Raw genomic sequence first — 15,649 nt, forward strand, 5'->3', positions numbered from 1 at the left:
GCAGTAAAAAATGTTACAAAAACGGGGAACATTTTGACCCATTCTCTCTTATGTGACGCAAGCGAAGTTGCGCGGGTCAGCTAGTTCTATATAAACACTTCTGATGCGTGTTTTTGTGACGCATCTAATAGATATCTGGACATCTGACAAATATTTCCAGGCTTTAATTGCTCAACTATTGAACCGATTGCGATGAAATTTATCGGGAGATTTTACCGAGATATAAGTTACTTACGTCTTAAATTATTGTTTGATACTTGATTATGAAATCCCTTAATGAAAAAGGTAAAATTCGTGAGTGTAGTCGCGTGAGTCGGCTAGTATTGAAAACAAATATCTTTCGCTTCATTTCAAAAAGCGTATGAGTTATGAGGACTCGTTAAAAATTGTTGTTTTCTTTGTAAAGTTGATCACATTGTCATACGATATGTTTGTGCTAACGTTACTGTGACGTATCGTGATTGTAGAATGTGGCATCGAATTCAAATTAATTATGTTATAATTATGATGTGAGTGTTAGATCGGCCACGATCATGAGGTGTTTGGTTTATCTTGAGTATTGTATTGACGTATATGGTGAGGGTCCTTTATAGTTTAATAATTGTATTTTGTACTTTATTCTCTCTTGTTTTTTAAAGTTACCTATTAACTACGTAATGGACGACATTGTATGTGTACTTTAATCTATGTTACATACCTATATTCAGTTGAAGTAGTTAAAAGATAAGTGTTTCACGTGCGATTGAATAAATATATAATTATATAGAATAATACATTTACTTAACCTGTTAGTTTGTTAAAAGCAGTCTGCAAGCTTAAAAATTTGTTCCCTCGAGGTACAATAATAATATAATAAATAGTGTTATTTTAATTATTTAAAAACCCAAATATTGTATATTCCCCCGTATTATAATAAAAATTACTATTCACCGTCGATTGCGTCGCAAAATTGTTTCAACAGCGGGCTATGATGGGTTCATTCACGCTTGCCTACGAGTCTTTTAACTTTATAAAGATTTTAATAACATTTTTGTGCCCCACGTGTAACGAGTAACGCATATTTAGCTTTTTAATTAATAGTCTGATGTGAGCCCTTCACAATGTCAAACCTTTTAAGTTGGGTACTGAGCTGAAACATTTTTGTGTTCGCGGCGAACTCGTTATGTCACATTGTCTGAACTAAATCTAGGCCTTTTGGTACTATTTTTCTGTGTTAATATATAAAAAACTGGTAAGTAGCGAGTTGTATTCGTACACAAAGGGTTCCGTACTGTTATTTATTAGAACGACAAAAAAAAAAACACTTTGTTGTGTGGGTGCGCCGTAAATATTTATTTTTTCCACTTTTTGTTTGTATAATTGTTGATATAGTGACGACAGAAATACATCATAGGTAAGTATGTGAAAATTTCAACTATCTGACTATTACCGTTAATGAGATACCTACAGCCTGGTGACAGACAGACACACAGCGAAATAGTGTTCCCGCTTTTACCCTTTGGGTAGGGAACCCTAAAAGACTGTCTCCTCTCAGAATGAGTTAGGGTTAAGCCTACTACCTAGGCAGTCTAGGTTTTCTTTGTTTATATTACGTTTTTATTAATACTTAGAAGGCGGTGGCGCTTACTATATTACGTAGGCAAAGCTAGGTGAACTTTACATAGCTAACATTCTTCTTCATCGGTATAAGTAGCGATCTAGACCAGACATTTTATATTTGTAATTCTTGGTTTTCAACTACGTTTTGTATAAAATTAATTAGTAAAAATTACAAAATCCTGAATGTTCCATTATAACAATAAAATTGAGCTTGTACATACCTATCCGTTGCACCGTAGTAAATGGTGTAAACAATATGTAATGTTTAGTGACGCATAATTGATCCCGTTGTTAGAATTTTGTGTGTGATATCTGATTATATTGTCAAGTTAACCTTACATTTTCTTTTAGTCATCCCGATACATAAATCATTATCAAATAGCACTTAGCCCAAGTTTATCCACTAGAACGAAGAGAGAGAAAACGTAACAAATGACGTCACACGCTCTCAATCAGTCAAAGTATAAGGCTTATCGTGGGAATTAATTCGTTTTCTGATAATCTCAATAAACGTTGTCTGGTAAACAAAAACTGTGGCTGTAAGCGGATTAGTTTAACGAAGAGCTCGTTCGTTATTCTTACGGCTTTGTATGTCTCTTAACAATGGTAGAGGAGATTTTATATGCCACCGAATTTCCGTGCATTATTGAAAGTAACGCGCTCATACAATTTATCCGTTTTTTGCTGCATAGGTATGTGTTGTTAAATTATATTGTAAATTTATTTTATGAACTTGGAAATGTTTTCAGAACAGTAAACAAAGGGAATATTGAACATTAATTCAGTTGTGTAGGCAGCAAGAATTTGAACATGTCATTTTAAAGTTCTTTTAGTGAGATTTTGTATTGCGTAGGTTTTCAGACATAGTTGGACTAACAAGGTCAGAATACACGAAACATTTACGGCAAGTTGTTTTTTTAGAGAATTAAATTGAATAATCTACAGTAGATTAGTAGTTTTAATATAATGAATTAGTAGACACTTTTTTAACCGTTGTTGAGCAAAGACCTCTTCCTTGGATATCCAGGAACGCATTCAAATCATTAGTCAGTTTTAAGAGATAAAATTTTTGCAATAAAAAGTCGTCTGGAATTTCACAGGCGAATGTTCATTATCGCCTGTCAGTTTATCACTGTTTAAACCCTTTGACATAACTGTGTCGCAGCGAGGAATTCTACCGTGTGTACGGACCTTTAGTCGTGTGTGTTGTTTAATTAATAGCTCGGGTTTATTATATTTGTTTGTGTGAACGGGACTTTAGGCGGAATAAACAGTTTGTTTAGCTTCTGCTGTAGAGATAGGGATAGGTCTAAGTGGGTACTAGATAACTTCCTTTTATAGCTTATACTAATAATATCTGCTTATAAATTTATAAGCATAAGCAGAGATATATTTATAGCAGTATGCTAGCAGGTTCAGAAATTATATTTTCATGTGCTAAACAACCCTGGAACAGCATTAAGAACAGTTCAGGAAAAAAATTGTTAACTATTTTAAAAGACTGAAGTTTTTATTGTTTCTTTGAGCTCTGGTTACCCCAGTACATCGGTACTTATTTCTGTATTTATTTTACTCTCTATAAAGAAATAGTTATGTGAGACGATTTAAGTAAGACTAGTTACTTCAGAAATCGTTTCACTAACGTTTCAACCACTTAGTCGCGTTCAACCTAGTTTAATTGCCATTTAGACAGTCGATTTTCGGCGCGCTCCTAAATTCGTGCGGCTTTAGTCACCCGTGTAAACCTCAGGTGACTAAGATCTTGAAAATCTTAACGGTGACTTATAATCTGTTGCTAGGGACATTGTAGGTGTATTTTAAAATAAATAAACGGTAAACTTTGACACCACTTTGTTGACCTATCTACAGACTATCGCCAAAGGCTATTTAACCTAGTTGAACGTTTAACGACCGATAAAAATAATAATGTGCTTTTTCGGGCAAAAAACGTAAACCTGGGTAAGGAAGCAGTGACCTTATAAAAAACGCATCGCTCTAATTTTAGGAAAGCAGATACATCATTGCCAAGTTATTTTCATCACTTTCATCATCATATATTTCATCTTTGTTTACTTTTTTCAAAAACTTTTTTTGTACCATGCATATACATATGTATCTTATTATACATATACGACTTTTCATTGGTGATTTATTTACTCATTACCAATATCATAAGGGTGAAGTTAAATTTTTTTCAAATGTTTTTTTTGTATCTCTTTCAGTCTTCTATCCAGTTACTTTTCAGCATTTATAGTTTTGGTCTCATATTATAAAGTGCGATTCAATTTGGGATTTAAATATACTTGTTTGCGCGATTACTATTTTGAATATATTTTCTTTTTAAACAAAGTAGGGTTTTAAAGTCGCTCCTAAAATCATAGTATATGATCTTTCTTGTTTAATAAAGAACCAGTGCAAGCTAAGCAAAATACGTAGTACGTCTTCCCGCGGTTAGTTCTAAGCTTGCGTTGAGGAAGTTTATGAAGTTCGTGTTTTAATCCGCGGCAACGTATGTGTGTGGTATCACATGTGTGTATGTGCGTTGTGATAATATCATCGTGGATTTGAGTAAACACTCTTTGTTCGAATGACCTAGTTCTTTACCTACTTTGTATCAGCGGGCTTATCACGTATCTCATTTGACAACTAGTGTACGTCAAATTGATGCTCACTATTCTGTACATTGCTGCTTCTAAGGAAGAAAGCAATGTACAGTGTATAGTGGTTTTCAAATAATAACATGATGTTACTATAAGTTTGAGTTGTTGAGGTAGGTAAATGGTTTATTCAACATAGCCAATAGTTAACATTATTTTTGGTCTTTTTAATAACACAATATGAAAAGAGTTACCCTAAATTGCTAATTAAATGGAGTTAAATGTGACGACATTCGCGTAAGCATAGCATTCAAGCTCAGATTATGTAGCTTCTATGTATATATTTGATTAAAATATTCCCATATTTAATCGAGTAGTCCTTTCAGCTTTATGAACGCTATTTTTGGTTTAAATTTATTAAAAAAAAATGATTCTCTATCGGTTCATTTTCCATGTCTTAACGTCGTCTAAGATTCAAACATATGAATGGTGAGACATACATTAGAATCGTGGCCTACATACTTAAGCCTAGATTACGAAGCTTATCTCCGCTCGTCTGACGCAGGTCTACGAAGTATTACTCTCGCTAATTAATTAAAGTAGGTGAGACGCGGTTTAACTTAACGCAGCTAAGGGTTTGTTTGCACTGCTTTCTTGTTCAGTTGATAAAGATTCGGATTTTATTTAGAAGAACTTTCAACCAGAAGTTTGACCTGGGTGTAAGTAAAAAATAGTTTTTTTACATACGAATTACGATTACGAAACACAGGCTTGAGTATGGTATTGCATCATTATTAAGAATTTTATCATTATAATATTAAGATCGTAGTACTTACTTTTGTATATGGTTAGATGTTATATTTCTCTTGCATTCTATGTATAATATTTATTTAAGAGAAAAGCTAAGTTTAATATAGGTAACATAGGTGGTTTGAAACCTTTAATACTACATTGACAACAAACCATACAAAAAAAAATACACCACATTTTCTCGCCGTTGCATTTTACGACATAAAGATTGATGTTTGTATGTAAACATGACATTTTACTGTAACCGTTTGCCGATACAGGGTGATACAAGTATTGGCTTGAACATCAAGTGGAGCAGCCACATCGTACCTCGTTGACGAATTGATTTTCATTTACAAGGCCATCGCGATAAAGGTAATGGCAATCGATATATCAACATGTATCGAATCGCTTCAAGTTAATGAATACAATATGTTCTGTAGGATTTTCTAGAGACGCGTATGAAAATATTTGTGCTCAGAAGTGTCATGTACAGTCAGCTCCAAAACAAAAACTTCATATTTTCAAAACCTCAGTGTTACGTAACTTTAATAAATAGCTGATCAAAATCAGGTACAATGAGTTAGAATTAAACATTAAAATCAATGGCAAATGTTTTTCCAAGGAATAATGTGCACACTTCAGTATATAGGGTTTCAAAAGATTGAGTATGATCAGCTACTTTTGGAACTGACTGTACCTACATAGCGTCATATCTGTTATACCCCAAAGTATATACTGAGGTGCATGCAATACACTCGCGTTTCGCCGCTTACAATGTTAGTCGTAAGTAATACGGGGCAAGACTACTGTCATATGCCAGGTACTTTACCAAACTCCGGGATACTATTGAAAATTATCCAATAGACATAAGAAAGGCCGAATAGCAGTTTGTTCGTAATGGAAATAGAACCGTAGACTCGTTCGCCCATATCACTGACGCTGTGCAGTCTTCTGTACTTAATTCGGTCAAAGACGGTAAATAAACCTATTGCAAGATGACGGATAGTGGACAAAGCTAATACAGTGTTTTACGCGGACTTTTAGTGACTATTAGCTAGTCTGGGCTTTTAGTATCTCGTGTTACCACAATGTAGTCATTGCTCAATTGTGGACGAAAGTCCAGCGCCTGTACGGGATATAAATCATGCGGTCAATTGATCCAGAGTTAATTGGTCCAGCTTGGATAAACTAGTTTTATAATAATTTCATAATATAAAACCTTTTTATTCTTTTAAACTACAACAAATATGAGTAGGATCAATTTACAAACGGGATTTTTCTTCAATATTCACGGGTATATTTCAAGCCTACAAACGCCTTTGTTTTATAAAAACCACTAAAACGGAAAGCTTTTGTATATCGTTCGTAGCCATTAAACAAGGTTAATGTACGAACTAAAAAGAGAAATGTTGTTTAAAAAATCGTCGGAAAGTGGTACTCGACCCAAAAGGGAGTTGCACTCTAAAATGAGCCCAGTTCGGGTTCACGAGGAAAACATGCAAATTTTCAAAAAGTCGCGACAACTTTTCATTTGACGAGTCCTTTCATTTCGGGTCGATGGACAGAGAATTTTGGGCGCGTATAAAAAATGGGCTATTATATCTTTCTTTTGCGTTTACGGTATTTTTCTAGCAAGTCTTTATTTGTGTTTGAATATTGTGTAAGTAATCAATAGGAAAGCATTTAGGCTGAAAGAATCGCTTTAAAATCAGCATTATTAATTTCAGCAACAGCATCAGCAATTATTACAGTTTTAATTCACAATAAAAACTTTAACGATCGCATATATACAAGTAAGCTGCATTTAAATGATTTAAAAACGTTATTGCAATATAAACGACTAAACGTGCAATAACATAGCGAGCCGCGAAAATATATGGAAATAAGTAGCAGTAAATCGGCGCTACACTACTTTTAACGGCCAAATAAAATGCCATAGAATTATAGCGAAACAGAAACTACACAGTCATTGACGTCACATAATTCACATGTTAATTACTACAGTCTAAAAACACGTATCAGATGACCTCTTCTAAAAGTCGCTAGTCACCACTCAACCTTTTCAAAAATTGGATCATGTATGTATGAAAAAATTGTCGCATTTCGCACCTCATTTCCGTTTTGATTTAATAACATGGCGTTGACAAAACGCTTTGTTGTTACCCCTTGCCATTTTCTCGCAAATCCTTGTGGAGTTTAGGAATTTACGTATAACTAAATAAGAAGTTTTCGCTGACAATTTTCGCGTAGGTTCGATGAAATATTCGTTGGATGTCGTTATAAATGCGACGGGATTTGGAGTACGTTTTTTATATATTATGTCGGTCATATTCTGTTTGTGTCAGTTGTTTAAATAATTTTAAAGTAATTTGTTTTTTATTTTCTAGTAAGTTTCAAGGTTAGCTAAGCTGGATCATTGCCTTTGATATGACCTAATGACTGTTACCTTAATTTACAATAACTAATCTGAGCGCGTTGACAAGACGGTTAAAGGTATTGATACCGGCCCAATATTTTGCCATGATCTTTACGTAGTTCGTGCCCTAGATTCGTGGCATGAGAATCTTTTACTTCTGTGCTTGTTTTTCTGCTATATTAATGTGTGCAGTGTAAAGCATCAACTTTTGACAGGTCATCTAGCGATTCAATACTAATTGTTGCTTAGTTGCCTGATAATTTACCGACCAGAAATCGCAACTGGCCATTAGCGCGTTAAGAGCTAAAAGCGTTATGAGGTTTTGGTATTGCTTATTGGTACTGATCGTTTACTTGAATCGAAAATATTGATCGCTTACTTGTGGTTTGAAATACACATTATTACTAAATTATTTTCATAAACTTTGGAATATGACTCAGGTATTCTGCGGCCTGAAAGCTATTATAAAAAAGGCTCTGTCATTCCGCAATCCTAATCCCATTTATATGTCACATTTACATGTGTATTATGACAACTATTTTAGCCTTGTCATTGTAATCGAGAAATCTATTTTTAAAAAGTTATACAAAAATAGCTATTAGGTCACTTTTACAAGCAACGGAGTACGGACACAACACGAAGTAAATGACCCAAAACAACTATTTAAGTTCTTTGATGTTAAATAGTTCGTGAGTATGAGAATCAAAAACTCGACGCCTCAAGCGTAGCGACGCGGTTACCACTGCACCAAGAAGAAAGTCATTGAAACCTAACAAGTCTAGTAAATGATTTGTTTACCTAGGTATAATATACTGTAACCTAATGTACTGTAACTACAAATACTGAATTGTGGAAAATTTCCGTGATTTTATAAAATTACATTGGAAATACTCTGTCGGTAGCCAATCACTCACAATCTTGTATATTATTCAGGCTTCAATATGATATACCGCCACTCGCTGGTATTCAATTTATTGAAGCCAAAGGAAATCGACCGGTGAGTGCTACACTAACAATATTTAATTTGATTGAACAAAGCTTTAATAACTAGGTACAACCTTTATTTTGCACAAATTTCCCGAAATTTGATTTTGACGACTTTTCCCGTAAAAAAAAATAGCGTGCTGTGCTAATATTTTTTCCATTGATTAAAAAATACTTGGGCTCGTCCGGGATTTGAACCCGGGACCTCTCGCACCCTAAGCGAAAATCATACCCCTAGACCAACGAGCCAGTTGATCTAAAACTTGAAAGAACGGTACAGACGCGCAGAATAAAGACGAATTTTACTTTTAAAATCATATTGTAAATACATAAAATTTGTGACCTACCTAAACACCACCAATGTATTCCGCGACAATCGCTGCAAAAACAAATCCAACTAAAGTCGCGAACCACTATATACCATAAATAAAGAAAGCATCAACACACATTACGTTCATATAAAACAATAGACATACGCCGTCACAAGTAAGTTTTAAACGAAGGCAATAGGCACCGAGTTGGAGCGATAGTGTCAAACTAATTCACAGCGCGTTGTTCTCAACCACAAGTGTTGCCTGTCACCATTGAAAAGGGAAAATGAATTAAATATTATGTGCCAAATAATCCTTCGTTCCCATGAATTTAACGTTTGTTTTCAGAGTAATGGGTTCAGATGGGATTGGATGTTTTTGTTTTGAAATGGATTATGTGATGGTTTTGATTTGTTAGTCATTATTCTCGTTTGGGAGGAGACTCATGCCCTGCAGTGGGACAGTAACGGGTTAAAAAAAATGTATGAGTAGTATATTAGCTTGTATGAAAAGTTTGGTGGGCTGGGATTTATTTAGCGACGTTACGGTATGTAATAAGAAGTGGTGGTTGTTTTTCAAATTGCGTCAAACGCATGAAGAAAGATAATGCACTCGCATTTATTAGTCCGTCGCGTGGACTTCTCGTTGACTGTAGTTATATCCTGGATTATCGCGGTTACACAAAGGGCAGTTGTCGGATCTCAAACTATACTTGTACAAAATGTCATTCAAATTAGTTCAGTGATTTGGTCATGAAGGAGAGGTAGAGATACTTTCAAATATGTTTTAGTAGATGTTAAATGGTACTGAATATTTGATTAAATAAACTAGAGCTAAAGTAAAAATAGCTAATACATTGGTTCTGAGAAATAAAATTGTAATTGAAGCTCGATATTATATTTTATAGAAGCAATAATCGTCAAAGGTTTTTAGGACACTTCTAAGGTATGAAGTAGGCCAATTTTCAGGTTGTTATCATATCCTTCTGGGAACAGCTGTGAAAGGACCACAGTAAAGAAATTATATACTTATTTACTGACTTACGGTCTGCCTCGGCTTCGCTCAGGTTTTAAAAGATTTTATACAGGTTTTCATATCTAGTGACACAAAATTTATTTTTTAGTTATTTTCTAATGCGTATGTAATATTTTGCCTTTGTCGATCATACGGTATGAAAAGCACTTTTCAAAATATAAAGTTTTTTTCATATGATTGTAGTGGTTTCAGAGATTATTCCTGGCATATATCATCCGTATTGTACAGACTCACAACATTCTAGCTCTATATATCGAAAATAGTACTCAATATATTATTCATAATTTCTAGTATAGCCGTCGAAAAGTCAATTCCAGTTATATTTCCAACATAACAAGGTCAGAGTACTGACATTTTCTAGATATTTAATGTTTTGAATTCTGTAATTGGTTAGCCTTGATTTGTAGTAAACACAATTTTGTCTAGGCAATTCCACTTGTTTGTTTTTTCAATTGGACTATTATAGTCCGACAACTTAGTAGCGAGTCTAAGCATGCACGAATTATCTAGATCAAAAATAATTGGCAAGGGTCTGCCACGTACCGGAAGAGAGCCGTGCCCACCAATGGGACGGTAAAGGGTTAAAAAAAAATCTGTACATTTCCAAAATATATTATGTATAATAGGTGTATCAAACAAGCCACATTCACTTGCATAAGTAGCGGGTCACTGATGACCTAAATTCTAACTTATGTATACCTCCACTAGCCGCGAACCTTGTGTACAAAGCTCTGTAGTGCAATTCTCTACAGTCGGTACTCTCGAGTATCGAGAGTTTGACGTTTAAAATGCACGTCCAAAATAGTACCTGCGACGCCCGCTAGCGGCGCTGATCAGATTTTCGTACATAATTTCTCGATACCTGACTAGTTGTCGGTACTAGGTAGTAGTTGCGAATCAAGCTGCTGTAGTGCAATTCTCTACAGTCGGTACTCTCGAGTATTGAGTATTTGACATTTAAAATGTACGGCTAAATTAGTTCCTGCGACGCCCGCTAACGCGCGCTGATTAGATTTTTATACATAATGTCTCGAAACTTAACCAGTTGTCGCTGTTCGATAGTGGTAGAGAATCGTGCTCCGGTACTAAGTTGTTATTCTATAAGTATTATAATTTTGTTAAGAAATACAAATTGCTGTAGGCACTTGACGTTTTTATTTCTTCGACTTATAAAAGCTTTTAGTAGAAGCATGTAGATATCTTTTACTCACGCAATCTTTTCCTAGAGATACTATAATTTTATTTTGTACATTTTGGTTGTTTGTACAAAATCAAGGTTTAATTTTTACTTTCTATTAAATTAGTAGTTTGCTTGGATTTTACTGACAAGTTGGTATAGTATAGTAACAAGTAGTAGTAGTATAGTACACTTATAAGGTATTATGTTGCGTTAAGGTCAAGGGATTGATAATAATATAGAAATTAAAGTTTATATTTTTCAATCGGGTAACCTAGCTGTGTTATTTTTAAATTAAATAATATATAATTGAGCTACCTGGTAATAAGGTCAATTTGGGTAACTTTGAATCATTTGGGTAACATTGACAGTGGGAATATGACACTCACAATTGATAAAGGTTTATTTTAGTTTTGCAAACTTTTATCAGTTGTGTTGGTTTCATATGAAAAAATAATCGAAACTAGGTCAAATTCCCACTGTCAATGTTACCCAAATGATTCAAAGTTACCCAAGTTGACTGTACTTAAAAAGTTGAAACAATTAAAATGACATTATTTTTTTCTTATTTTGCGTTGCTTTTCGTAGATATTCTATTATGCAATAAACATGCTACGCAAAAGTTTATAAGTTATGACTGATAATAATACAAAGAATTCAATGACTGCTTGTAAAGATTATGCCTATAAAAATTATAACTGAAATAATTTTATATTCAAAATTCTTTACAAAGATTTATTTTAATGTTATATTGAATTTATCTTCAAAGTCAGTTCGGTTCAGTTAAACCATTAGCAATATTTATGAGCAACAAGAGCTGCTCCAAGCCAAATGTATTTCGCTTTACATTTGGTGAATTTTCTTGAAATTCTCATTTTGACGGTGCCTGAAAAGAGCTTTTCTTAGTAATTTTACCGTGTATAGAAAATTACGACACATATATTGCTATATTATGTGCATAAAATGTTCTTATAGCCTGTTGTTCTCACTGGCCAGCGAGTAAAGCAAACTTTGGCGCGGACTTTTCATAGATCGGTGGACAGTAGTGTTGGTTGCGCTGTGCCTATTCATGCTTCAGTAGGTGCTCTTAAAGTCCTTTAGTTTTTTACTGGAATATAATGGTTAATAATAGTATATTTCGAGAAAGGTGTGTTAAATTCTAAATAATTATAAAGCCCCATGAACTCAGGTCCTAGGTCAAACTGTCCCTGCATTTTCCTGTTAAGAAATTCCTGGTAGGTACTAGTGGCTGTAGTTTGGCAAAGTGCCCGGAAACCGTCAACGAGGTAGCCCCTCATTAAACGGACTAAATAATATAATAACTGAAACAATACGTGTGCAGTAAGATTATTATTTTCGCTGAGGTATATGAGCAAAGGAGGTTCTGTTTTGTCAGTACCCAATAAGCGCATCGACACACCTGTCGAACCTTTGGAGCCGAACGTTCGGTGACAGTACGCTTGAAGCTTAAATGAGCGCAAAATGATTAAAAAATGATTGACGTGATTTAAAAAACACAGTGACTGTGTTGAACGGAACGACCGACAAACATTACACAGGTGCATCGTTAGACTTAGTGAGGTTTACACATAATGCAGTAAAAATTAACTTATAGTACAAATACATAACATCAAAGCTGTTATATCCAAAGGTACAGTTACAGGTTTATAAAATAAACACACATTTTGTTATTTAAAATGTTAATTCCATGTATTAGGGGGCGAGCCTATTGCCATATACCAGACACGATACCAACGTAGCACTGTGAAGTAAAACTACATTTACATCTAAATCTATTCACGGTGTAGTGGACCTTATTGTTCAAACATATCCCGCCAGTGGCCGACTCGTTCACGCTCAATGATCAAGGTAAAAAAGTCGCAGGTTTTATTTCCTAACAGCCCGATAGCAGAGCTTCGTCAGTAAATGTAAACACTGGCCACTAGCACGCAGTTGGTGGCGCGTCATCTATTGTTAGCACTGCGCTCCGTATCCGCCTCTAAATGTAATTAAAAAGTAAAGCCTAGTCGAAATACCAGCATTAGAAATTCGGCTTTGACAGTTTTGTTATAACATGCGTTGATCTTTTATTCTTGGAAATTGAGTTATCAAAATAGTTCTTGCTCAATAGCAAGATAAATATTAAAATATTTATATGCCATCGAAATGGTACGTTAAAGCAGTTGCTGCATCATACCTCTGAACAGTGATTTTTAATTGTGCGAGGGGCGATGCTGGTAGTAGAAAGTGTAGAAAAGTAAAGAATATTTTCATACTTATTTACGCAAAATCCAGATGGTCGCTTCTCTACTGACACCGACTCTCGGGAACCGGCTAGCTATCGTCAAATCTATACTAATATCTATACTAATATTATAAAGCTGAAGAGTTTGTTTGTTTGTTTGATTGTTTGTTTGATTGTTTGTTTGATTGTTTGTTTGTTTGTTTGAACGCGCTAATCTCGGGAACTACTGGTTTGATTTGAAAAAATCTTTCAGTGTTAGATAGCCCATGTATCGAGGAAGGCTATAGGCTATATATCATCACGCTACGACCAATAGGAGCAGAGTAACAGTGAAAAATGTTACAAAAACGGGGAAAATTGTGATTATTAAGTGACGCAAGCGCAAGCGAAGTTGCGCGGGTCAGCTAGTTTCGTATAAAAATCTGATCAGCGCCTCTAGCGGGTGGCGTAGGAACTAATTTTGCAGTACATTTTAAATGTCAAACTCTCGTTATAGGATCAACTGTAGAAAATCGCGTACTACTATATAGACAAGTAGTAGGTTCAATAAACTGTAACAAGATCTTAGCGCGCGATATTTGCGAGCCCGACGTGTGTCAGCCCACTTTTACTTCCCGTGCTAGCTGTTGTAGGTAAAACAATTTTGTTTTAGTTCAACATCTGGTATGCTGAATTATGACTTTTGTGTTTTAGAGATTAGAGTGGTTTTGAAAAGCTGCATGTTCATGATTTGTAACTTAAATTGGATCTAAATTGTGATAGTGCACTTAAAGTATATTCTGAGACGTAATTTTCAATATACATAAGCTGTTTCAAGTGTTAAGAACACGATGCTGTATATGTTTACTGTATATGAATAATGTAACTCATTATCGAGTAACACTATTCTGAGAATTGCTTGGCGTCCTTTGATCTCAGCCAGCCTCATGGGAAAAGGCTATTTATAAGAATATCTATAGAAAGTAGTTACGTCAATGTTACTTGCGTAAAAAACAATTGACTCTGTTTTGCTTCTAAATAATTCAAGATAAGTTAAAACAATCTGGTAATTCATTGCAATAGCTTCTAAATTTGCTAAATCAGGCTCATTATCTTGGTAGTGGGCAAAGGGTCTAAAACTGATAAATCTCAGCTAGGACCGAACCCTATTAAATCTTGTTCCTTTTGCCGCACGTACGGGTTTTCCCGAGCCGTTGATGTCAGTCAGCCCATTGATTTGCATGCCGTTATTAATGGTCTCCATGCTAACTGAAAAACACTTTTAAGATAACTAAATCGATCGAATTTGTGTTTGTAATATCACAGTTCCTTGCTTGTGGAGAGGGAGCAATGCGTTTTGTGAAAATAATGCAGAGTTTAAGTAATGCAAGTGTACTAAACATATTGAAGGCATTTTAACTCTAAACATATTTTTTTTTATTCAATCCTATATTTCATGGAGCATGACCATAATTAAATACCGTATGAGATAAAAATGTTTTTAACAAGGTCTAATGTAATTATCTACTCGGTCAACCACTAAAACAAACGGCAACAATAAGTCAGTCTTTATTAGAACCTAGTTTCTAGCCTAACGCCTAGGAAATTGTGCCAGCCTATCATGTCTTCAACAAGTATTTAAATGCCAAGCAAATTGTCTCATGAAACTGTTAGTCGGAGGTTTAAAACGTTCGTTTGGTAATGTCGGCGCACCGCCATTTCGTTTTGGCCCAGTTCCACATGTGGGTAGACGTAGAAAATTCACGTTACGACCATGCTTATAGCTTTAATGACTCGAATTTAAGCATTTCAATATTGTTAACAGTCGCCGTTTATTACAACTGAACTGTTCGTAGAATTTAGAACAAGCACGCACTAACTGTGTAATTGTATTTGCTAGGCTTCATGGCACCTACGCCTATGTAACCTAGTCTACGCTATAACTATGCGCTACGCATGTTTGCTACGGATTTATGCTACGCGCTCAAACTAGGGCTAAGAGAAATATGTCTGTGTGTTTTGGATTCACGTATCTTATATGCTGGCGCGGTAGTGGTACGCAAACATTTGGTTTCTTGGTAAAATATGGACAAGAATTTCTTTGCCACCTTAGATTGAGATTGAGCTGAAATCTGGGTTAAAGTTGCGGAAAGTCTATATTAATTGAATAAGAAAACTGAGTGTACTCGAGATGTGTTGATGATAAAAGACAGGTATCTTCCGCCTCGATTAACAGCAAACAATATTCTAAAGTCAAACCAGGAGTCTACATCACTTTAACTTCAGTAAAATGATTATTTCATGATGAACCCAAAAACTCAAGACGCTAAGTTATCTTGAGACCGTTTTATATCAATCAGATAAACTCAACGTCCCTAACAAACAAAGTAACTTACTTAGGCTTACTTAATAAAATATTTTGTTAGCGTAGGCAGTTGAGAATTAAATGCGGCGAAGTGAATTGCGGTGTTGACTCATCTAAAAATATCTCGTTCACTTCAGACTGAGCGCAGT

The 15,649-nt window shown here is 34.9% G+C and overlaps 1 non-coding gene across 1 annotated transcript; it reads right to left on the minus strand.

The window, feature by feature from the left end:
• Nucleotides 1-8,565: 8,565 nt before the first annotated feature.
• Nucleotides 8,566-8,637, minus strand: TRNAP-AGG (transfer RNA proline (anticodon AGG)). The gene has a single exon. It is a non-coding gene; the product is annotated as a tRNA-Pro (tRNA).
• Between the last annotated feature and the right edge of the window lie 7,012 nt (nucleotides 8,638-15,649).

Source organism: Anticarsia gemmatalis, chromosome 12 (genome assembly GCF_050436995.1).
Source record: "Anticarsia gemmatalis isolate Benzon Research Colony breed Stoneville strain chromosome 12, ilAntGemm2 primary, whole genome shotgun sequence".
NCBI classification, from domain to species: Eukaryota; Metazoa; Arthropoda; class Insecta; order Lepidoptera; family Erebidae; genus Anticarsia; species Anticarsia gemmatalis.